At 35.9% G+C, this 24197-nt stretch overlaps 5 non-coding genes across 5 annotated transcripts; all 5 read left to right on the plus strand.

The window, feature by feature from the left end:
• The first annotated feature begins 17117 nt into the window (after positions 1 to 17117).
• Positions 17118 to 17223, plus strand: LOC111477372. The gene has a single exon (XR_002717291.1). It is a non-coding gene; the product is annotated as a U6 spliceosomal RNA (small nuclear RNA).
• A 1523-nt stretch (positions 17224 to 18746) lies between these two features.
• On the plus strand, positions 18747 to 18851 carry LOC111477394. The gene has a single exon (XR_002717312.1). It is a non-coding gene; the product is annotated as a U6 spliceosomal RNA (small nuclear RNA).
• A 1052-nt stretch (positions 18852 to 19903) lies between these two features.
• LOC111477366 lies at positions 19904 to 20008 on the plus strand. Its single transcript, XR_002717285.1, has one exon. It is a non-coding gene; the product is annotated as a U6 spliceosomal RNA (small nuclear RNA).
• Positions 20009 to 20013: 5 nt separating this feature from the next.
• TRNAM-CAU lies at positions 20014 to 20085 on the plus strand. The gene has a single exon. It is a non-coding gene; the product is annotated as a tRNA-Met (tRNA).
• A 1576-nt stretch (positions 20086 to 21661) lies between these two features.
• LOC111477386 lies at positions 21662 to 21766 on the plus strand. Its single transcript, XR_002717304.1, has one exon. It is a non-coding gene; the product is annotated as a U6 spliceosomal RNA (small nuclear RNA).
• The last annotated feature ends 2431 nt before the right edge of the window (positions 21767 to 24197 follow it).

Consider the following 24197-nt stretch of genomic DNA (forward strand, 5'->3'; position numbering starts at 1 on the left):
CAATAACTATAGTTATTGGAAGTTATGTATGGAAGCTTATCTACAGGGGGAAAATTTGTGGGATTTAATGGAAGGTGATGACACAGAAATTCCAGCAAATACTCCACGAAATGTAGAATTACGCTGACAATGGAAGATCAAATGCGAAAAACAGATACTCCACAAAATGCAGAATTACGTCGACAATGGAAGATCAAATCCGAAAAAGCCTTATTTACCTTGCAAACTTTGATTAACAAGAAGTATATTGATCACGTTCATGATTAAAAGTCACCAAAGCAAGTATGAGAAACACTTCAAAAGTTGTTCACTAAGAAAAATACCGCTCGACTGCAATTTCTAGAGAATGAACTAGCTATGGTAACTCAAGGTAATTTTTCTATTGAAGAATATTATTTTAAAGTAAAAAATCTGTGTTCTGAAATTTCAAAATTAGATGTTAAGGCGTCAGTGAGTGATGCTCGATTACGGCGTTATCTTATTCGTGGATTACGAAGAGATTTTACGCCCTTTATTTCCTCAATACAAGTGTGGGAAAATCAGCCTACGGTAATTGAACTGGTGAATCTTCTTTCCAATCAGGAAGCTTTGGTTAAGCAAATGACTAACAGCAACGAGTTTTCCCCAAAGTCATAAGATGTGTTGTATGTCAAAGATCAAAGGAGAAAGAATTTTCATTCAAAGCCTTCATCAAGCAATGAGAATCAATTTAGGAGTGAGAAGTCGTCAAAGAAGCCATTTAAAGCTTGTTACGGGTGTGGAAAACCTGGCCATTTTAAATGAGATTGTCAGGTGGAAGTAGTGTGTGATCGTTGCGGAAAGCCAGGCCATATTAAGCCAAATTACCAAGTCAGGAACTAGAAGTAAATGTTGTACATGAAAGTAAAAATTCTTCCTATCAAATTTGGGAATATTGCTTAACCATTGAGGTTCTTGACCAGCCAACAAACGTGACTTCAGCTGTACATCAAGATGATGTCTCTGCAGATGCTCATGCCTTTATAGACTACAATGAAGAATTGATTCTCGATTGTGGTTGTTCTCATCATGCAACTGGAAACAAAACTCTTGTATCATATGTTTGTCCACATTGTCAAAAGAAGAGTAAAGGGCCCAACAAAGTGGCTGAATTGGAATCACGACTTTCTCAACTCTAGGAGGAACTGAAGAAAAAAGGTGATCAACTAAGTGCATCTGAATCACACAAAAAGCAAGCCCAACAGAAAGCGGAAGAAGCAAAGAAACAACTATCAGATATGTCTGAAAAGCTTGAAGAATCCCAACAGCAGGTGTTTGAGCTCTCCGCTTCTGAGGAAGATCGTGTTCAAGAACTGCACAAACTTTCTCAAGATCGCAATCGAGCATGGAAGTCCAAACTCGAAACTGTTCAAAAGCAGCACGCAATGGATGCTGCTGCATTGGCCTCTGCCATAAATGAAGTTCAAAGGCTCAAGGTCCAGCTGAACATGGTGTCTAAATCCAACCAAACCCGAAGTAACCTCGCTAAATCCAACAAAGCTGTTGAAGCCTACAACTCTTTGTCACCAGAATTGGAGGAATCAAAAGATCGGAATTCAGGGAGGGATGGCTTTGATTTTTATGGAGGGAAGGGAAGATGCCAGAAAGGTTTAAATTCTAGTCGTGTTGGTGGTGGATTTAGAAATTATGGCTCGAATGGTTCGTATGAGAGGAGTAATAGGTATTCGAATGGGGATGATTCATCTAACTCGAAGTGGGGTTTGTCAAGGGTCTTTGATGAAAATAGGAGGACGAAAGATGAAGGTAATTCTGGCAGCGGCGGTGGTGGCAGTCGACTGAAGCTTAATCTGCAGCCACGTACGCTGCTGGTGAATGATGTGAAGTCGTCGAAGATATCAGGGACGACAGAGAGGTCCAAGAGTTCGAACCCATTTGGAATGGTGAGGCCGAGGGAAGAGGTTCTAGCTGAGAAAGGACAAGATTGAAAAAATCTTGACAAAGATTTAGAGTCGAAAATTATGGAAATGTCAGGGGAGAAGGCTGAAAAATCCAACGCCATTGGGAAAAAGAGCTTTGGCAATGGAATTGGTCAGGCTGCTGAGGACAAAATAGAGAGGAGCTGAAGGAAGCTTAGTTTCAATAACTTTAGACCCGTGGGGCGGGGTGCTGAACCTGATAAAAATCCTAGTGGTTTTGTGGATGCTAATTGGGCTGGTGACGTGAACAATAGATGCTCCACAAGAGGTTTTTGTTTTATAGCACTCTGTTGCAATTTCATGGTGCAGTAAAAAGCAAAGCATCGTTGCTTTGTCATGTTGTGAAGCAGAATATGTAGCTGCTACAATGGCTACTCAAGGATTTTTGTGGCTGATCAGGAGGCTTATTCAAGAAATGGTGACTACTCATTATCATTTTGTTTGAGAGAATGCTAACGCAGGATATTGAATTGCAGAAAATACAGACTAATGAGCAAGTTGCGGACGTATTTACTAAGGCACTTGCGAAAGTGAAGTTTGAAGTTTTTCGTAAAGGCTCTCAGAGCTACTTCTTTCGGGTTTTTGACAACAACACCAGAGAATGCTAGCCCGACTAGAAGGGACCCAGAAGGTGTGTAATAATTCCGAATACGACTTAAAATGATAGGTCCTATTCATGTTGCATGCTTTAATTACTAATCCAACGATCCCATTAGGATAGTCACCCAAAGGAATATGACTTAAAATGACAGGTCCCATTCATGTTTGTATATCCCATTAGGATAGTCACCTAAAGGAATATGACTTAAAATGACCGGTCCCATTCATGTTTGTATATCCCATTAGGATAGTCACCTAAGGCAGGTCCCATTCATATTTGTATATCCCATTAGGATTGTCACCTAAGGCAGGTCCCATTCATGTTTGTATATCCCATTAGGATAGTCACCTAAGGGAAACTTAAAATGACAGGTCCCACTCATGTTCCCATTCACCATTACGATATTCACCTAAGGGAAACTTAAAATGACAAGTCCCATTCATGTTTGTATATCCCATTAGGATAGTCACCTAAGGGAATACGACTTAAAATGATAGGTCCAATTCATGTTTGTATGTCTTTTCATTTTCTAACTCCAATAGTGGGGTCACTTACTGAGTATAAAATACTCAAGCCACATGCTACTTCTATATTTCAGGTAAAGTTTGTATGTCTTTTGTATTGTTTTAAAGACATTTTCTTAAACATGTAAGCCCATAACGTTGTTTTATGGAGATGATTTAATTGATTATTTCTGCATAAGAAGTTACATTTACATTATATATACTGTAGCGACTTTAAGTTAGTAGAAATCTAGGGTCCTTATATTTATCCCCTCAATTCTTTCATGAAACTTAAAAGATGGAGTCTCAAGAAAGAGTTAGGGGCGATATCTCACCTTTTTGTGGACTGTATCCTAAATTATCAGCTTCCAAACTTGGTAGAATACTCAATTTTAGGGTTTATTGAGTACGATTATTGTTGCATATTAAGGCCACAATTTTTTTCACAAGAATTCTTTCTTATATTCCCCTCAAACTAGTTGAATTAATTTAGGATGACAACTGTGGCTACTATTGGATTCAAACTTTCGGTTTGCATCTGAACCTAAAATGTAGAGTTTGATCCTCCTAGGCAGCTTGATCTCAGACGAATTACCCCTCAATTCCTTCCTCAGATATGCTTTATTTAGTTCCCTAAGTCTAACGAAAACCTCAATTTTAAATAAACTGGGCTAGAAATAAGAGTTAGAGTTTTGCCCCCAAAACTTGCATGATATTATATTTCTCTAGTTGGGAACACTCTTGGAACACTCTTGGAGCTATTGTCAAAATTTAGTGAAAGTTATTTGAATTAGTCAAGATATTCATATTCATAATCATAATCCGTTAATATTTGGAGAATACATTAGTTATAGAATATATCTGAGATTCAGTTAATACAAGATATTCATATTCAGTTAATATTTTGAGAATATATTAGTTATAGAATATATCTTAGATTTTGTTAATATTTTTCTCTTCAGATTTGATGAGTAGTATATTTTATTTTATTGCCAAGATCGAGATAGTTTATATTTTTTTATTTGTAGGTATTAGTTGGTATCTTGTATTTATTAAACGCTGTGAATATCAATGAAAATTGAACCTTCGATTCATATTCTATTTCTTATTCCTAAATCTGTATTCTTTCATTGACTAATAATATTTTCATATCTATTCACCCTTTTGAGTGGTAGATATTGCGTTTGGTGAGCCAAGTTGGTACGGTTTGATATTATTACTAAACGAGATGAATGGGGGAAGAGGTTCTATGGGTATAGCTATGGAAAAGCTTGTTTACAATAACTTTAGTTATTGGAAGTTATGTATGGAAGCTTATCTACAGGGGGAAGAATTGTGGGATTTAATGAAAGGTGATGACACAGAAATTCCAGCAAATACTCCACAAAATGTAGAATTACGCTGACAATGGAATATCAAATGCGAAAAATAGATACTTCATAGAATGTAGAATTACGCCGACAATGGAAGATCAAATGCGGAAAAACCTTATTTACCTTGCGAACTTTTATTAGCAAGGAGTATATTGATCATGTTCGTGATTTAAAGTCACCAAAGCAAGTATGGGAAACACTTCAAAAGTTGTTCACTAAGAAAAATACCGCTCGACTGCAATTTCTAGAGAATGAACTAGCTATGGTAACTCAAGGTAATTTTTCTATTGAAGAATATTTTTTTAAAGTAAAAAATATGTATTCTGAAATTTCAAAATTAGATGCTAAGGCGTCAGTGAGTGATGCTCGATTACGGCATTATCTTATTCGTGGATTATGAAAAGATTTTACGCCCTTTATTTCCTCAATACAAGTGTGGGAAAATCAGCCTACAGTAATTGAACTGGTGAATCTTCTTTCGAATCAGGAAGCTTTGATTAAGCAAATGACTAACAGCAACGAGTTTTCCCCAAAGTCATAAGATGTGTTGTATGTCAAAGATCAAAGGAGACAGAATTTTCATTCAAAGCCTTCATCAAGCAATGAGAATCAATTTAGGAGTGAGGAGTCGTCAAAGAAGCCATTTAAAGCTTGTTACAGGTGTGGAAAACCTGGCCATTTTAAACGAGATTGTCAGGTGAGAGTAGCGTGTGATCATTGCAGAAAGCCAGGCCATATTAAGCCAAATTACCAAGTCAAAATGCAGGAATTAGAAGCAAATGTTGTACATGAAAGTAAAAATTCTTCCGATCCAATTTGGGAATATTGCTTAACCATTGAGGTTCTTGACCAGCCAACAAACGTGACTTCAGCTGTACATCAAGATGATGTCTCTACAGATGCTCATGCCTTTATAGACTACAATGAAGAATGGATTCTCGATTCTGGTTGTTCTCATCATGCAACTGGAAACAAAACTCTTCTATCAGATGTTTGTCCACATTGTCAAAAGAAGAGTAAAGGGCCCAACAAAGTGGCTAAATTGGAATCACGACTTTCTCAACTCTAGGAGGAACCGAAGAAAACAAGTGATCAACTAAGTGCATCTGAATCACACAAAAAGCAAGCCCAACAAAAAGTAGAAGAAGCAAAGAAACAACTATCAGATATGTCTGAACAGCTTGAAGAATCCCAACAGCAGGTGTTTGAGCTCTCTGCTTCTGAGGAAGATCGTGTTCAAGAACTGCACAAACTTTCTCAAGATTGCAATCGAGCATGGAAGTCCAAACTCGAAGCTGTTCAAAAGTAGCACGCAATGGATGCTGCTGCATTGGCCTCTGCCATTCATGAAGTTCAGAGGCTCAAGGTCCAGCTGAACATGGTGTCTAAATCCAACCAAACCCGAAGTAACCTCACTAAGTCTATGGAAAAGCTTCAATCAGATGGAATCAAAACTTTTGAAGCCTACAACTCTTTGTCACCAAAATTGGAGGAATCAAAAGATCGGAATTCAGGGAGGGATGGCTTTGATTTTTATGGAGGGAAGGGAAGATGCCAGAAAGATTTAAATTCCAGTCGTGTTGGTGGTGGATTTAGGAATTATGGCTCGAATGATTCGTATGAGAGGAGTAACAGGTATTTGAACGGGGATGATTCATCTAACTCGAAGTGGGGTTTGTCAAGGGTCTTTGATGAAAATAGGAGGAAGAAAGATGAAGGTAATTCTGGCAGCTACGGTGGTGGCAGTCGACCGAAGCTTAATCTGGAGCCACGTACGCTGCCGGTGAATGATGTGAAGTCGTCGAAGATATCAAGGACGACCGCGAGGTCTAAGAATTCAAACCCATTTGGAATGGTGAGGCCGAGGGAAGAGGTTCTAGCTGAGAAAGGACATGATTGAAAAAAACTTGACAAGGAGTTAGAGTCGAAAATTATGGAAGTGTCAAGGGAGAAGACTGAAAAATCCAACGCCATTGGGAAAAAGAGCTTTGGCAATGTAATTGATCAGGCTGCTGAGGACAAAATAGAGAGAAGCTGGAGGAAGCCGAGTTTCAATAACTCTGGACCAGTGGGGCGGGATGCTCAACCTGATAAAAATCCTAATGGTTTTGTGGATGCTAATTGGGCTGGTGACATGAACGACAGATGCTCCACAAGAGGTTTTTGTTTTACACCAGGCTCTGTTGCAATTTCATGGTGCAGTAAAAAGCAAAGCATCGTTGCTTTGTCAAGTTGTGAAGCCGAATATGTAGCTACTACAATGACTACTTAAGGATTTTTGTGGCTCATCACGAGGCTTATTCAAGAAATGGTGACTACTCATTATGATTTTGTTTGAGAGAATGCTAACGCAGGATGTTGAATTACAAAAAATATAGATTAATAAACAAGTTGCGGACATATTTACTAAGGCATTTGCCAAAGTAAAGTTTGAAGTTTTTCGTAAAGGCTCTCATAGCTATTGAGAAAATAAGTTTGCACTGCAAACTTATTGTTAGTTTGGATTAGTCAATGAATATTTTTTTTTTTAGATTTGATTAGTAGTATATTTTATTTTATTGTCAAGATTTAAATAGTTTATATTTTACTTGTTGGTAGGTATTAGTTGGTATCTTGTATCTATTTTAACGTTGTGAATTTCAATGAAGATTGACCTTCGGTCCCAATTCTATTTCTTCTTCTTAAATCTGTATTCATTCGCTGAGTATTCACACTCTTGAGTCGTAGATATTGCGTTAGCTATTATCCTTTCAAGTCTTCTATGAAAATGTTTCTTGGAGGTGCAGAAATCGATTGGGATAGGCCTCACGCGACGAATTCACGTGTAAAATCGAATTGAATTTTTTAAGCTCCTTTGGATTACTTCAACGGCTGCCCAAATTTGGGAAATAGATTTAGGGCATTTTGCCTTTCTTTCCTTCACCAAAATTGTGGTTAATCTTATTTAGAAAGAATAGAAACAAGTTTGGAGGGAAATGATGGACTATAGCTCTCGAATTTGAAAGGAACATGAGAACTCAAAACCTAAAAAATGAAAAAGCTTATAACTCGTGATTGAAGGCTCGATGTTGCTTGCTTCTTGCTCCAAATGAACGCACATGGCTCATGACTTAAGAGAAATGATCCACCGCCTTTGAAACGTTTAGAACCACCATGAATTTATAGTTGATCCTTTTGGATTTTTCGCTAGAAAATCCTGTGCCGATCAGAGCTTTGTCAAACTTAGTTATGAATTTTAGCCGTTGGATTTGATGATCGGTGAATGTTCTAGATCATATCAAATTTAGAGGGTGATCCAACGGCTAGATTTCAAGAGACTTGATTATGTGCATAAGGGTACTATGGAGGATCTAATTTGGTCAGGAATGACAATTTGGTGATTCTTTTAAACTTTATAAATAAGGTAATTTATCACTTTCCGAAAATGTTAATATTATTTTTTTCGAATTAATCCAATTTGTTTTTATAAAATTGGTTACCTCTTGTTAGTCCTTTTCTTCTTGTTGAGTATCTTGAAATTCATATCCATACAGAAATAAAATTTGGAGAAATTTTGGATCGACTCTTCTTTACACGTTAAATCCTTTCTCGATGGAAGTGTATCATGTGCTATCATGTGAGTGGGGTGATGTATACTTTCGTAACATAGACACATAAAATATATTGTGTACGGGGGAGTGCGAGTCTACAATCCACTAGTCCTATTCTTTCTAGTATCTCAAAAGGATCGAAGAACTTGGGGCTTAGCTTCCCTTTCTTTTCAAAATCTGAACATCCCTCTCATGGGTGCTATCTTTAGGAACACATGGTCTCCTACATCGAAATTTAGGTTTTTACGCCTTCATCTACATAAATATTTTACGAACTAAAATTTTATTTTTATTAGAAACAAAAAGATTTAAAAAAAAATTCAAACTTAAATCAAACGAACCCAAAACTATATGGCCGGTTGGGTGGATTTCAGTTTTTGTGATGTCCCACATTGGTTGGGGAGGAGAACGAAACACCCTTAAGCATGTGTAAACCTTCCCATAGTAGACGCGTTTTAAAACCTTGAGAGGAAACTCGTAAGGAAAATCCCAAAGAGGACAATATCTACTAGTGGTGAGCTTGCGTCGTTACTAGTAAAAGAGTCTGACACCGGGCGATGAACCAGCGAGGAGGTTGTTCCCCGAAGGGGGATAAACACAAGGCGGTGTGCCAGCGAGAACGCTGGGCCCGAAGGGGGGTGGATTGTGATGTTCCACATTGGTTGGGGAGGAGAACAAAACACCTTTTACAACGGTGTGAAAACCTTTCACTAACAGACACGTTTTAAAGCCTTGAGGGAAAGCCCATAAGAGTAATATCTGCTACTGGGTCGTTACCGTTTTTAACCTGCGTTGTTCGAGTTAAAAAGAATTAACATCCCAAACAATTGAACTACGAACAAAACCCTCTCACCCTTTCCATATATATATATATATTTTTAGTAATTTTTAGTACGTTTTCAAGTATTTTATTTTAGTCCTTCTAAATTAGAACCATTATTATTATTGTTAAAATATAGTTTATAATTATGGGGCTTTAAATACAATTTATATATGTTCACTCATGTTTTTAAATAAATAGGATAGGTATAGAAGATATTTAAAGTTGAAAAAACAAAAAAGGTAACTATTGTTTCATGTTTTCCAAAATCTAAAATCTCATCTATAGTCTTGAGTTTAGATTTTATTTTCAGGTGAGTTTAGATGCATAGTGGACCAGTTTTATAAGACCTCCTAAACCGTGTTTGAACCTGCACGCTTGACTCGACCTAATGTCGTGACCTGCTCTCCTCCTCAGCGATTGCATAGCTCGACTCTACCACTTCGTTCCAATGTTTTTTAGACCTACCCTTTTTGTTTTTTTTTTTTAATCCTCTTGAAGCCCATTTTAGTATTTCTAAAAGAAATTGAGATGAGTATGGCCACTTTTTGCCCAATTTAAAGAATTGTAAGATAAATTATAGGTTTAATTGTGGGCATTAGGTAAATTAAAACGCTGAACGTGTTCTAATCCGATGTCGTGAATTCTCACAAATTGACTTGGATTTCAAAGGATAGATTTGGACTAGCTCCATAGTTAAATTAGCAACTTCGACTTAAGCTACTCAGTTAAGTGGCTCGACTTTTGGCTTGGTTGAGCGAATTGTACGTTGTACGATTACACGTGCCTCGTGCCCCTATGTTGTGTTATACCATATTTATAAGGTGTGGTATAATGTGATTATTTCTTGTTATAGAATAGTATGATGCTCATAATATTTTATGCATAAACCTCCATACACCATGTTGTGTAAGCTATGTTAAGTATGAAAGATCTGTCAAGAATTTTGTATGCATGATGCATAGGCTCGTTATGTTATAAACCTACATCACTACTTTTCCCATTTATAAAATTAGGCAAAGAATTGAGAGTAATTCAAGGAAAATTTTTGGGTAAGCCTTCTCGATTTTCTTCAAAAATCTTCCTTTATAGAAAATTTCAAAGGCTACTTTTGGTCTCTTTAGACTACTGAGGAAAGAGCTTAATAGGAGGATAGAGTTTTGTCATTCAAGCCCTTATGTTAGAAGTTTTGAATTTTGTTGTTTTTTATTCGAAAGAATTAGAATGTAAAATCTATCCCAAAAGTATCTTGAGCTCAAATAAGAATTTTTTCATGAAAAGCTCAAAGAATAATAAGCAAAGGAAGACCTTCATTTCTTTATGCAAGTTTGGGCCTAAGTTTCTAAACATTGAAAAATTACTCCTCCACAATGAATTTCATCATTTAAAACAAATTTGTTAAACTTTGTGGTAAGAAGAGGAGCAACTTTGAATTTGTAAGTTTTGAAATCCACAACTTAACCCAAAGGCCAACGATGAATTTGTAAGTTTTGAAATCCACAACTTAAACCACGAAATTCGTTCTCCGTCATTCGAGGCAGAACATTGATCTTATTTCATTAGCTTTAGGGCAAGTTAAGGAACAAATTAGTGAAGAAGTGAAAAAAATAGCTTTAGGGCAAGTTAAGGAACAAACCAGTGAAGAAGTTGTGAAAAAAAATAAGCAATGTATGGCCCTAATCCAAGAACAAATTGAAGTTGAAAATCTAGGCAAGTTCATTCCCAGGTACCTTATTTTAATCTCTTATATCTAGCTCGTTAATAAGCCAAATGAATTGAAATCAGTCCAATACAATTCATGTTGTGTAGAACTACACGATTCGTGAAGAAATCGAGTAGATGCTCACTGATCAAGAGAAAAATCATGATTTTTAGAGGATACAAAGTTGAAATTCTTATGTGCTTCTGATGTGACAGCTTTTAAGCTTGTCATATCATCCTCTTTAGGTTTTTTACCTACTAAGTAATAAATAGATTAGTTTAACCATTTTTATACCACGTTCACATTAAGTTTTGATTTGATGTTGGAGAAAATAAACTCAATTTGGTACCTACCCAAGAAAATTAAGGAGAAAATTACTTACAGAATGTAGCAAAAAGTGATCACTAACACGACCGAACAAGTAAACCACTATATAGACAAACCTTTACTCACATTTTTGAATTGGTTCAAATACTTTTAGATCATTTCTCAAAAAAAATATTTATTTTTCTATTACATAGGCACTATTTGCCACTTACCTTGGGAAAGTCGTGAATAGAGTACCCAAATACAACCAAATTAGTAAGTAACTAATTCGAGAAAGTTTAAAAAAAATACTTTAGGGGTCGATTAGAACCTTTGGCAAATGATTAACATTCATATTTAGAAGCCTAATTGACTGCATTATGAAAGATAAGTCTCGAAAATCTAAAACTTTACCGTTTAGCACAATTTTCATTTATACAGTATTCGCTTGCATGAATTGTGAATACAATAGTTTTATTATCCCACAAGTACTCAAGCATACTTTATTGATTCATTTTTCTTTACTTGAGTAGGATGGTCATGAGCTATTGTCTTACGATAAGTTGATCTTAAAACCTTGCTATTGAGTCACACAAACTTTTTGGGATGATTAGGTACCTTATAGGAACGTTTGGGCATAACCCCTATTCATAAATTAATCAACATGGGTTAGGGTTTACTTGGTACATAGGAATTAGTTATCACCCATAAGGGACTCCAAGAGTCATATAAGATACACTATTAACGTAGCTCTGGTTATGCGTAGTGGGCAACCATGGTCTTACACTTTTCTAGCCCAAGGAGCCTATATGAGTAGATAGTCTAGTGTTCTAGCCAATAGAAGCAATGAACATCAGTTACTATTCTAACTTGAGGAGGGTGCAAGAATAGGTAATTTATTTATTCTAATTTGAGGAGGGTGCAAGAATAGGTAATTTATTTATTTAGCATAAAAAGGCGAAGTCATAGGTAGTTGTTGCTTGGTGTCACAATCAATGATACGATCATGAGGCGAGAAAGTTATCGAGGATGATGACTAAGTTAAATGGGTAAGAGTTCACAACCACACTCAGAGAAAATAAGTTGTGACCCCCACACGCAAGACAGTCAAGGGGCGACCCTCAAGTAGCGCCCATCCGACCATGGGAGGGCCAAGATTGAGAAGTATCATGATGCAACCGAAGAGGATAGTCCATCATCCAACACATCAAGAGTATTCATTCAAGTTAAGTCGAGGCTTACACAAGATTCGAGAGATCAACGTGACATGAGTGTCAAAGATAAGCTCGAAGAGGGTTAGGTTCGCCCGACCAGAAATTGGTCCAAGAGGTGTGTGAACCAACTAGTGGGTCCATACGCGCACGTGTACACCGGGTGTAGGGAAATTAGGTACGCATCCAAATTGCCCGATTAGAATAGCCACTGTATGAAAATAAACAGTTATGATAGGTCCCACTCATGAAACTATACGTGATTGCATTCAACTCAAATAGGGGTCACCTACTCAGTATTTCTTAAAATACTCAAACCATGTGCTACTTAAAATACTCAAACCATGTGCTACTTCCATTTTAGGTAAAGGCAAGGCACCCCTGTATAGCTCGACCCTCAAGTAAAGACTATAACACATGTATAGAATAGTTGTATTTAAATTCCTAGATCATAGGTTAGTATAGGGTATTTTTCAATTTTAATTTTCACTTTTTTTTTTTTTTTTTTTTTGTACTTTCATTAGGTTGCTTTAAAGACGTTTTCAACACGTAAGTCCATGACAATGTTTTACCATCATTTTTTCAATGTTTATTTTTGGATAAGAAATGATGGTAGCCACTTTAGGTTAGTAGAAAATCGAGGGTTGTTACAAAATCTTTGGATGTCATTTTTAATTGGGAGTCACTATAAACTTGAAAATAATGTATAGGTAAAATATTCTAATCAAATATAAATATATATATATTTTTTTTTTTTTTTTGCAAATGGTGACCCCTCCCTTTTTCTCCTTTCATTTTTTTCAATTATTAATAAGCAAGTGATGCCCCTTTGAAACTCTCTTGGGTGAGAATAATTTCGTGAAGTTTATCCTTCATATATCAAATAGTTATGCTTCTAATTTGTAGTTCAAGGCTGTGTTCTCAAAAGATGACTTCATTGATAAAAAAAAAAAAAATTCCTGTCATTCTTGTGATTCAAAAACTCTTATGAGTTCTTACCATTCTGCTTGTTATTTAATGTAATTATTCTAGTTGTTGTCTTGTTCTTGTTGTTGTTTCCAACTATTTGTTGGATTTTTTGTCAATTTATAAATTGCTGAGCATTCTCCTCCCTTTGCTGGACATTTCAGAGTGTCATTGACATAGAATTCTATCTATTGATCATTCATTCTCAAAATTATAGTTCCATTGTGGACATCTACTAATGTTCTCGTGGTTTTCAAAAATGGTCTTCCTAAGATAATTGGTACATCACGATCCGCTTCATGGTCTAGAACAATAAAATTTGCTGGATATATGAATTTATCCACTTGAATTAAAATTTATTCGATCTTTGCTTAGGGATAAGTGATGGATCTATTGACTTGTTGGATGGTGACTGTAGTTAGTTTAGCCTCACTGATCCTTAACTTCTTATGAATGGATAGAGGTATTAAGTTGATGTTTGCCCCCAAAGTCACATAATGTTCGACCTAACTTTTTTCCTCCAATGGATACAAAAATAGCGAATGGGCGCCAGTCTTTTTCCTTTAGTGGGATTTTATTTTTTCGAATTGCACTACACTTTCCATTTACTGCTATCACCTTGAATTCTTCTTACTTCCTCTTATTAGTGAGCACATCGTTCAAGAATTTCACATAATGTGGCATTTGCTTCAAAGCTTCCATTAGTGGTATGTTTATATGAATTTCCTTCCCAATATCCATGAACATATCAAAATGGACTTCCTCTTACAAGTATTTTTTGAAACATACTCCATATGGTTAATTACATGTTCGAGTGTGTTTGGGATCACTATTCATGGTCTCTCCGAAACTAAATTTTTTTCAAATTGCTTGAATATATGCCCGATTGAGTCTAGTTCGGTAAAACTCGAACATTATTGTGAGAGCCAGTCTAAATAGGTGAACCGACCCAAATAGTAAGCAAAGGTCGTTCCATGTAGCCATTTACTTGTTCGATCGTGTTAGAGTTCACTTTTCACAACCTCAACGGAGCTGTTTTTCCTCAAATTTCTTGAGAATATCCAGAGTTGAATGTACTTTCTATAATATTAAAAATTATTGTAAGACCGGTATAAAAAGGGATGAACCGATCTAAACAATGTACAAATATAAGAAAAGGCAATAGAATGATGTTGTAGATTCCTACGTTGCCACATCACTCATCTTCTACATATTGTCTTTACGATACACGCGACAAAGACCGCTTCCTACCTCTGGAACTCGTTCGTTCTCTAGCGAATCTTTGACTGTCTCTAAGACCTGAGTACGATTGATCATTGGAGACTCATTTTAATTCATATGGTTCAAAAACCACAAAAATATGTTGAGTCAAAGTAGGTTGCTCGGTATTGGCTTACCTAGAAAATCAAGACAAGTTGCCCTCAATTCGGACGATTGAGAGCTTATCTCCTCTCAACTTCTTCAGCGACTTAGTTCCTTAATTTGTCCTAAAGCTAGTGGTATAAGACCCATATCATGACTCAACCGATGGAGAACGAATTTTGTGGATAAAGTTCTAAAGTTCCAAAATTTGTTACTCACCGAAAGTCAACTTTTTGGTTCTTCGGTTCTAGTGACTTTTAGCTTATGGTTTCTTTAGTAAATATGTTTCTTTTCTTGCCACAAAGCAATGCAAATAAGTTTTTAGGGATGAGATTCATCGTGGAGAGGGAATTTATCAATTTTTAGAAACTTAAGTCGAGCCTTCCTCTGGTTATTTTTCTTCAAGCGCTTCACAAAAATCTTTCTATTTGAGCTCAATAAACTTTGGGAATATTTTAGACATGCTAATTTTTACGAAATCAAAACCGCTTAAATTCTAGATTTCTTATTAATGGAGCTCAATTGGCGTTTTGTAGATCTCTTTCTTATGAACTTAAAGAGACCAAAATCTCGAAGAGATCTGTAGAGGAAGAATTTTTTTTTAAAAAAAAAAGTGAATAAACATACCCATAATCTAACTTTCGATAAATCTGGTTACTTTCGACTTTTTAAAAATCGGTCAAAGTAGTGAGGTAGGGTTGTGCTCTTTCAAGCAAGAATAATTTGAGCTTCTGATTCATATATTAGGGTTTAAAAATCTAGGTTTTATTGGAGGTGGTGTTGAGGATGTGAGGGTAAACATGTAAATTAAATCATTTTCCTTACCATTTATGTGTTCTCAAATTTGAATTCAACCAATGAGAGTCTTCCACTTGTCAAACATCCCATGGTTGATAATTTTTGTAATTATCCCAAACTTTTTCTTTAGTTATTAATTATTAATTTGGTAATTATCTCAAAAAAATTATCGTTTTATACCAAAAATATCAATTTGTCATCTTGTGAGCTAGCTTCCAAATAAGCCAGCATCGAGGGGCTTAATTTCCAATTTGGTTAACTATGGGCCATTTTTACAATTTCCCACTTTGTAGGGCTATCTTTATAAATTTGGTTTATTACGAGGTCATTGCTCGTAAATTGGATTTCGCTTGGGTTAAATTTTTTATTTCACTCTTTTAGAATTATTTTTCCAAAAATACCCTTTTAGGGCCTTTTACTATCTTTACCTAACTATTCTTAGGCTCTGCTTTTTTTTGTTTTTTTTGGGTAAGATGAATGCATAATATTTGTTTAAATATGAATCTACTCGGTGGACTCATATATGTACGGTTAGGTCTGACTACAGGCTAGCACCCACTTATGCTGCTGGAAACTAATAGCAAAAAAAAAAAAAAAAAGTGTATAGTATCTTTCTCTACGCATCCATATAGAACACATAGTAGAGAAAAATCTTGTGCTCGTGACATACAACATACAACACACTTTGAGGGTTTCACGTTCCACCCTCAATTATAAATTTACGCCGGTACGACCCTAATCAGGAGGCTTGACGCCGTGTTCACATTCACTAGGGGCACTCATCATGAGTCAACTACATGTGTAGTCTCAAGTCTGTTTTCATGATCGGTTTATAGAATTGCGGTCTTAGTCTTTATCCCATTCCTACACTTGATTGGAGCACTCACCCTAAGCCATCTACCTGTGTAACCCCAAATCTTTTCCAAGGCTAGTTTACGAAATCGTAACTTCTTCCTTACCCGTTTGTACACTCAATAGAAGTTCTCATCTCGAGCTAACTACCCATGTAATCTCAAGTCCTTCTTCAAGATCAATTTACATGATTGCAACATCAACCTTGACTAGACCCTACACTCAATAATAGCTCAAGTAACTTTGAGGTTCGGATGATATTTTTCATACTATTGTAAAGCTTTCTTAATCATTATTAGATGTCATGGAGGGTTATTAGGTCCTTAGCGGCATCTAGGTGATTTATTCCTCATCTTGAATTTTTTAGGATGCTTGGGGTTAGCTCCTCGGGGCTAGTTCAATCTCTGGGTGCACCCAAGTCTAGACATATGATCGATACTCATAATCCTAGAGTGCTCGATCTATTAGAAATGTACTGGCCTAGGTCAACATGTAAACCGCTCTAGCTCTAGTGCCATAATCTTAGCTTGTTCCACTCATGCATACTTTGTTAGGGAGATATTTCTATCAATCACCTAAAGCACGAAAACACATAATCTACTCATTAATGCATGCTTAATAGGCAGATATTCATATCAACCAGCAAGGAAATCATAATCTAAACATTCAAACAAACTCAATGGGGAAATAACACCCATTAGTCACGCATACCACATATTATAGTATCTTATCCTCAATTCTAGCACAACGGAAAGTATAAAAATCGATATACATCATAAAATCTCATCCTAGGGGCAGTTCGTTAATTTTCCTTAACATATATACCATTTTCATCCAAATAGCCCTTTTAGAGTCCTAAACATGCATAATCTACCATTTAAGGCAATATATGCTTGCATGCTAGTATGTCCTTGCGCAAGAATTACTTTAGATGAGTAAGAATGATTATTTATATGGATGACGCATGCCTTGTCGAGCTAGCTTTTCCTTGTGTTAGGAGCTTCAAATTTTCTAAAATTTCTCTAGTATAACCTAATTCAAATCACAATGAGGTTAACAACGAAATCGGAGAAGAACAATCGAATATAGGTCAAAACATGTAAAAATTGGAACGATACAGAGGTGATTAGCATGGCCCCTGCAGAAGGATGACACACACCAATTGAGAAATGGTTCAATTTTTTTTATAAATCAGAGTGGCACAGCGGAAGCGTGGTGGACCCATATCCCATAGGTCCCAGGAACGAAAACCTAGCTTTGATATCAATTGTTAATGACCTTAACTTCAAGTAACGGTAGCTTACATGTAGTAACTTAGGTAGCTCTACGACTGTTTCTGTACGCGATTAATGTTTGATGCCCTTAATGATTTTTTATACTATTGATTAAGCTTTCTTAATCATTCTTAAATGTGATGGAGGCTTATTGGGTCCTTAGGGGCATCTAGGCGATTTAGTACTCATCTCGCATTTTTTTATGATGCTTCGGGTTAGCTTCTTGGGGTCTACCTCAATCTTTAGGTGTACTCAAGTCTAGACGTATGATTGCTACTCATAATCCTAGAGTGCTTTGATATCAATTGTTAATGACCTTAACTTCAAGGAACGGGAGCTTACATTTAGTTACTTAGGTAGCTCTACGACTGTTTCTGTACGTGATTAATGTTTGATGCCCTTAATGATTTTTTATACTATTGATTAAGCTTTCTTAATCATTCTTAAATGTCATGAAGGCTTATTGGGTCCTTAGGGGCATCTAGGCGATTTAGTCCTCATCTCGCATTTTTTTATGATGTTTGGGGTTAGTTTCTTGGGGGCTAACTCAATCTCTAGGTGCACTCAAGTCTAGAGGTATGATTGCTACTCATAATCCTAGAGTGCTCGATAGAAATTGACTGACCTAGGTCAACGGTGCACTCAAGTCTAGACATATGATTGCTACTCATAATCCTTGAGTGCTCGATAGAAATGTATTGACCTAGGTCAACATATAAACCTCTCTAGCTCTAATGCCCTAATTAGCTTAGATCACTCATGCATACCTTGTTAGGAAGATATTTCTATCAATCACCTAAAGCACGAAAAACATAATCTACTCATTCATGCATGCTTATTAGGGATATGTTCCTATCAACCAGTAAGGAAATCATAATCTAAACATTCAAGCAAACTCAATGTTATTAGGGATATGTTCCTATCAACCAGTAAGGAAATCATAATCTAAACATTCAAGCAAACTCAATGGGGAAATAACACTCATTAGTCACCCAGGACACATACCATAATATCTTATCCTCCATTCCAGCACAATGGAAAGCATAAAAATCGGTATGCATCATAAAATCTCATCCTAGGGGCATTTCGTTAATTTTCCTTAACATATAAAATATTTTCATCCAAATAGTCCTTCTAGAGTCCTAGGGGCATTTCGTTAATTTTCCTTAACATATAAAATATTTTCATCCAAATAGTCCTTCTAGAGTTCTAAACATGCATATTCTAACACCTAAGGAAAGATATACTCCCATGCTATTATGTTCTTACACAAGCATTACTTGAGAAAAGCGAGAATGATTATTTATATGGATGACGTATGCCTTGTTGAGCTAACTTTTTCTTGTGTTAGGAGCTTCAAAATTTCTAAAATTTCTCTAGTATAACCTAATTCAAATCATAAAATGGTCCACATCGAAATCTGGGAAAAGCAATCGAATATGGGTTAAAACGGGTAAAAGTTGGAACGATACACAAAAGATTAGCATGGCCGCTGCAGAAGGATAACACACACCAATTGAGAAATGGTTCAATTTTTTTTTTAATCAGAGTGGCGCAGCGGAAGCGTGGTGGGCCCATAACCCACAGGTCCCAGGATTGAAACCCGACTCTGATATCAATTGTTAATGTCCTTAACTTCAAGGATCGGGAGATAACATTTAGTAGTTACTTAGGTTGCTCTACGACTGTTTTTGTACGTGATTAATTTTTGAAGCCCGTAATTACTTATTATTGATGAATATGATGTTTCATGACATTTCCTTAATATGATGACGATTTTTTATACTATTGATTAAGCTTTCTTAATCATTCTCAAATGTCATGGAGGCTTATTGGGTCCTTAGGGGCATCTAGGTGATTTAGTCCTCATCTCGCATTTGTTTATGATGCTTGGGGTTAGCTCCTTGGGGGCTAACTCAATCTCTAGGTGCACTCAAGTCTAGACGTATGATTGCTACTCATAATCCTTGAGTGCTCGATAGAAATGTACTGACCTAGGTCAACATATAAACCGCTCTAGCTCTAATGCCCTAATTAGCTTAGATCACTCATGCATACTTTGTTAGGAAGATATTTCTATCAATCACATAAAGCACGAAAAACATAATCTACTCATTCATGCATGCCTATTAGGGATATGTTCCTATCAACCAGTAAAGATATCATAATCTAAACATTCAAGCAAACTCAGTGGGGAAATAACACTCATTACTCACCCAGGACACATATCATAATATCTTATCCTCCATTCCAGCACAATGGAAAGCATAAAAATCGGTATGCATCATAAATTCTCATCCTAGGGATATTTCCTTAGTTTTTCTTAACATATAAAATATTTTCATCCAAATAGTCCTTCTAGAGTCCTAAACATGCATATTCTAACACCTAAGGAAAGATACACTCCCATGCTATTATGTTCTTACACAAGTATTACTTGAGAAAAGCGAGAATGACTATTTATATGGATGACGTATGCCTTGTCGAGCAAGCTTTTTCTTGTGTTAGGAGCTTCAAATTTTTTAAAATTTCTCTAGTATAACCTAATTCAAATCATAAAATGGTCCACATCGAAATCAGGGAAGAGGAATCGAATATAGGTTAAAACGGGTGAAAATTGGAACGATACACAGAAGATTAGCATGGCCCCTGCAGAAGAATGACACACACCAATTGAGAAATGGTTCAATTTTTTTTTTAATCAGAGTGGCGCAGCGGAAGCGTGGTGGGCCCATAACCCACAAGTCCCAGGATCGAAACCTGGCTCTCATATTGGTCCTTAATATCCTTGACTTCAAGGAACACGGGAGCTTACATTTTGTTACTTAGGCAGCTCTACCACTATTTCTGTACGTGATGATGACGACTTTTATTATTGATGAATATGATGTTTCATGACATTTCCTTAATATGATGAAGATTTTTTATACTATTGATTAAGCTTTCTTAATCATTCTCAAATGTCATGGAGGCTTATTGGGTCCTTAGGGGCATCTAGGTGATTTAGTCCTCATCTCGCATTTGTAAATGTCATGGAGGCTTATTGGGTCCTTAGGGGCATCTAGGTGATTTAGTCCTCATCTCGCATTTGTATATGATGCTTGGGGTTAGCTCCTTGGGGGCTAACTCAATCTCTAGGTGCACTCAAGTCTAGACGTATGATTGCTACTCATAATCCTTGAGTGCTCGATAACTCAATCTCTAGGTGCACTCAAGTCTAGACGTATGATTGCTACTCATAATCCTTGAGTGCTCGATTGAAATGTACTGACCTAGGTCAACATATAAACCGCTCTAGCTCTAATGCCCTAATTAGCTTAAATCACTCATGCATACTTTGTTAGGAAGATATTTCTATCAATCACCTAAAGCACGAAAAACATAATCAGGTCCTTAATATCCTTGACTTCAAGGAACACGGGAGCTTACATTTTGTTACTTAGGCAGCTCTACCACTGTTTCTGTACGTGATGATGACGACTTTTATTATTGATGAATATGATGTTTCATGACATTTCCTTAATATGATGACGATTTTTTATACTATTGATTAAGCTTTCTTAATCATTCTCAAATGTCATGGAGGCTTATTGGGTCCTTAGGGGCATCTAGGTGATTTAGTCCTCATCTCGCATTTGTTTATGATGCTTGGGGTTAGCTCCTTGGGGGCTAACTCAATCTCTAGGTGCACTCAAGTCTAGACGTATGATTGCTACTCATAATCCTTGAGTGCTCGATAGAAATGTACTGACCTAGGTCAACATATAAACCGCTCTAGCTCTAATGCCCTAATTAGCTTAGATCACTCATGCATACTTTGTTAGGAAGATATTTCTATCAATCACCTAAAGCACGAAAAACATAATCTACTCATTCATGCATGCCTATTAGGGATATGTTCCTATCAACCAGTAAAGATATCAGAATCTAAACATTCAAGCAAACTCAGTGGAGAAATAACACTCATTACTCACCCAGGACACATATCATAATATCTTATCCTCCATTCCAGCACAATGGAAAGCATAAAAATCGGTATGCATCATAAATTCTCATCCTAGGGATATTTCCTTAATTTTTCTTAACATATAAAATATTTTCATCCAAATAGTCCTTCTAGAGTCCTAAATATGCATATTCTAACACCTAACGAAAGATATACTCCCATGTTATTATGTTCTTACACAAGCATTACTTGAGAAAAGCGAGAATGACTATTTATATGGATGACGTATGCCTTGTCGAGCAAGCTTTTTCTTGTGTTAGGAGCTTCAAATTTTCTAAAATTTCTCTAGTATAACCTAATTCAAATCATAAAATGGTCCACATTGAAATCAGGGAAGAGTAATCGAATATAGGTTAAAACGGGTAAAAATTTGAACGATACACAGAAGATTAGCATGGCCCCTGCAGAAGAGTGACACACACCAATTTAGAAATGGTTCAATTTTTTTCATAAATCAGAGTGGCGCAGCGGAAGCGTGGTGGGCCCATAACGCATAGGTCCCATGATTTAAACTAGGCTTTGATATGATACACAACCCCAAGACATGATTTTGAAAGTTATGATATAAAATTATATGGTATGAAGGAAAATAGGAAGAGGGTTGTTTTGGACCTCATGAATTATTGTATGTTACAAGCATGGGGCTTATGATGAACCTTATGAAAGGGAAAATGATCATTATGTGAAACATGATGTTAAGATGGTTGCTACTACTTTCTGGTTTCCGACAACAACACCAGAGAATGCTAGTCTGACTAGAAGGGACACAGAAGGTGTGTAATAATTCTGAATATGACTTAAAATGATAGGTGTTATTCATGTTGCATGTTTTAACTACTCATCCAACGATCCCATTAGGATAGTCACCTAAGGGAATATGACTTAAAATGACATGTTCCATTCATGTTTGTATATCCCATTAGGATAGTCACCTAAGGGAAACCTAAAATGTCAGGTCCCATTCATGTTCCCATTCACCATTACAATATTCACCTAAGGGAAACTTAAAATAACAAGTCCCATTCATGTTTGTATATCCCATTAGGATAGTCACCTAAGGGAATACGACTTAAAATGATAGGTCCCATTCATGTTTGTATGTCTTTTCATTTTCTAGCTCCAATAGCTGGGTCACTTACTGAGTATAAAATACTTAAGCCACATGCTACTTCTATATTTCATGTAAAGTTTGTATGTCTTTTGTATTGTTTTAAAGACATTTTCTTAAACATGTAAGCCCTTAACGTTGTTTTATGGAGATGATTTAATTGATTATTTCCGCATAAGAAGTTATATTATATATACGGTAGCGACTTTAAGTTAGTAGAAATCTATAGTCCTTACATTTCTCCCCTCAATTCTTTCATGAAACTTAAAAGATTGAGTCTCAAGAAAGAAATAGGGGACAATATCTCACCTTTTCTTGGACTGTATCCTAAATTATCAGCTTCCAAACTTGGTGGAATACTCAATTTTAGGGTTTATTGTTGCAAATTAAGGCCAAAATTTTTTCCACAAGAATTCTTCCTTATATTCCCCTCAAACTAAATGAATTAATTTAAGATGACAACTCTGGCTACTATTGAATTCAAACTTTTGGTTTGCATCTGAACCTAAAATGTAGAGTTGATCCTCCTAGGCAGCGATCTCAACGAATTATCCCTCAATTCCTTCATCAGATATGCTTTATTTAGTTCCCTAAGTCTAACGAAACCTCAATTTTAAATAAAATGGGCTAGAAATAAGAGTTTGAGTTTTGCCCCCAAAACTTGCATGATATTATATTTCTCTAATTGGGAACACTCTTGGAGTTATTGTCAAAATTTAGTGAAAGTTAGTTTGAATTAGTTAAGATATTCATATTTATAATCATAATCAGTTAATATTTGGAGAATACATTAACTATATAATATATCTGAGATTCAGTTAATACAAGATATTCATATTTAGTTAATATTTGGAGAATATATTAGTTATAGAATATATCTTAAATTTAGTTAATATTTTTCTGTTTAGATTTGATTAGTAGTATATTTTATTTTATTGTCAAGATTGAGATAGTTTATATTTTCCTTAGTTGTAGGTATTAGTTGGTATCTTGTATTGATTTGAACGTTGTGAATATTAATAAAGATTCAACCTTCGATTCAAATTCTATTTCTTATTCCTTAATCTTATTCTTTCATTGACTAATAATATTTTCATATCTATTCACCCTTTTAAGTGGTAGATATTGCGTTAGTTGGTATCAGAGCCAAGTTGGTACGGTTTGATATTATTACTAAACGAGATGAATGGGGGAAGTGCTTCTATGGGTATAGCTATGGAAAAGCTTGTTTGCAATAACTATAGTTATTGGAAGTTATGTATGGAAGCTTATCTACAGGGGGAAAATTTGTGGGATTTAATGGAAGGTGATGACACAAAAATTCCAGCAAATACTCCACGAAATGTAGAATTACGTTGACAATGGAATATCAAATGCGAAAAATAGATACTCCACAGAATGCAAAATTACGTCGACAATGGAAGATCAAATTCGGAAAAGCCTTATTTATCTTGCAAACTTTGATTAGCAAGGAGTATATTGATCACGTTTGTGATTAAAAGTCACCAAAGCAAGTATGGGAAACACTTCAAAAGTTGTTCACTAAAAAAAAAATACCGCTTGACTGCAATTTCTAGAGAATGAACTAGATATGGTAACTCAAGGTTTATGAATATTTTTTTAAAGTGAAAAATCTGTGTTCTGAAATTTCAAAATTAGATGCTAAGGAGCCAATGGATGGTGCTCGATTACGGCGTCATCTTATTCGTGGATTACGAAAAGATTTTATGCCCTTTATTCCCTCAATACAAGGGTGGGCAAATCAGCCTA

The sequence above is a fragment of the Cucurbita maxima genome, unplaced genomic scaffold, assembly GCF_002738345.1.
Source record: "Cucurbita maxima cultivar Rimu unplaced genomic scaffold, Cmax_1.0 Cma_Scf00003, whole genome shotgun sequence".
NCBI lineage: Eukaryota > Viridiplantae > Streptophyta > Magnoliopsida > Cucurbitales > Cucurbitaceae > Cucurbita > Cucurbita maxima.